Here is a 2,056-nt window from a genome sequence, read left to right on the forward strand (position 1 = left end):
ATTGTAACAGTAACATGCTGTCTTTTCCACCACACAGTGTAGCAGGATTTGAAATCAGGGAGTGAGATGCCTCCTACCTGTTTCTCTCTTTAAAGAGTGCTTTGCTTATTTGAGGCCTCTCCCATTCCAAATAAAACTGGAGATTGCCTTTTCCATCTTGTTGAAGAATGGAATTGGTATCTGAAATGCAGTACAACTTCTTATCCACTAGATCACCAGAGCCCCCTAACCAAAAGCAATAAATATTTTTAAATTATTACTATTATTATTACTACTATACATCATGTTCCCATGTACCTCTTGTTATAGTCTCAATTTTTTAAATCTTTCATTGCAGACCAAAGCACATAAATCTGCAAATCTGAAGTTGCAGTTGTCTGCAAGAGTATGATCTGCAGGCATGGCCAAAGGAATGCAGGTAGGAAAATAAGTCCATGAAGGATTCTGATATAATAACCTACTAAACAGTAACAGGGAAATGTAGGACAAAAATAAGGACCAAGAGTTTTTACACTACATAATAGCTGTGGAGCTGTGAAATACTTCCCTTTGCATTTTCTCTCCAGTATGATTTTGTTCAATGGCCTTGAATTCTGGTAAAAGGAATTTAAAATTAACCTCAAAATTTAAAATTAATAAAAATTAATAACTGGGTCATATATTACATTGTTGCTGTTGTTGTTACGTGCCATTGAGTCATCTGCTATTCATAATGACCCTATGTACAGCAGCTCTGAAGCTTGCCCTGTCCTGATCTTGTCTCACTGACCCCGACACAACAACCCCAATTGCCTCAGTTATTGAATCAATCCATTTCATCCAAGGTCTTCCTCTCCTGTGCTCTCCCTCCATCCTTCCAAGTATATGAGGTCCCTCTCCAAGGACTGGTCTCTCCAGGCCATGTGCCCAAAGTATGTGAGATTGAGCCTACCCTCTAAGGAGAAACTTGGTTTTACCCTCTCAAAGACAGACCTATTTGTTTTTTTGGCAGTCCATGGTCTATTCAGGACTCTTCTCCAGCACCACAACTCAAAGGCATCAATTCTTTTTCTGTTATCCTTATAGTCATTGTTCAGCTCTCTGATGCATTACAAGTAATTGCAAAGACCATGGCCTGGATCAGGCACACTTTAGTTTCTAGACTGACATCATTGCTTTTCACTACTCTGGAGAGGTCCCTGACAGCAGATTTTCCATAAGCAATTTGTCTTTTGATTTTTCTGACTGTTGTTGCCAAGAGTGTTGATTGTGAAGCCCAGCAAGCTGTAACTGTTAACAACCTCAATCTCTTTTCCATCTATCATGGTACTGCCAATTGGCCCAGTGGTGAGACTCTTCATCTTCTTAATGTTGAGCTGATTCAATCCTAAGTGTATTAATCTTGGCGGGGGGGGACACACCAACACCTTATTGTGGTAAAATAGAAATAAAGAAAAATTTTCCATTTTAGCCATTCTTAAATGTAGATTTCGGGGACATTAATTATAGTCACTGTGTTGTGATCACTGCATTTCTTTTTAGCAGAATATTCAGCCCAAAATAATTATCAGTGCTCCTGTGGGGTTGGGGTAGGCAGGGAGAAAAGTGAAACAATGAATGAATGGAAATCCAAAATCTCTGTAAATGTTCATTGAAATTAATTTAAAAAACCCCAAAAAACTAAAAAGAAAAAAAGAAGAGCAATGTCCATAAAGTATGTTAGGATCTCAAACTATAACTCCTATGAGACCAAAAAAATTTTCAAGCTAACAACCAAGAAACCTATGAGTCATTATTAAACAAAAGAAAAGACAGACAAGCTTTTGATAGTGTGTCTCACTCACCTTTCCCGGAGTAACAAAACTAGTTTATATTCAACAACTGCTACTTGAAGCTTATCCAAAGACTTTTGTCATTTAAAATACCTTAGTAACTCTAAAATAAATTATATTAATATTCTTCTTCTTTCATTTTAAAAGAAAATCGTGTTGAAAAACAAGGAATTCATGAAATATTATACAAAATAGGTGACCCTGGAGGACATTATACTGAGTGAAATATCTCAGTAACAAAAGGG

General features: G+C 37.0%; 1 protein-coding gene across 1 annotated transcript in view; it reads right to left on the minus strand.

Annotated features, from left to right (window-relative positions):
• The window catches only part of RAD18 (RAD18 homolog (S. cerevisiae)), a 135,446-nt gene that overhangs the window by 56,320 nt on the left and 77,070 nt on the right, over nt 1–2,056 (minus strand). The gene's annotated exons all lie outside the window — the stretch shown is intronic.

This window comes from Elephantulus edwardii, unplaced genomic scaffold (genome assembly GCF_000299155.1).
Source record: "Elephantulus edwardii isolate Elephantulus edwardi_28Jun2011 unplaced genomic scaffold, EleEdw1.0 scaffold00073, whole genome shotgun sequence".
Taxonomy (NCBI): domain Eukaryota; kingdom Metazoa; phylum Chordata; class Mammalia; order Macroscelidea; family Macroscelididae; genus Elephantulus; species Elephantulus edwardii.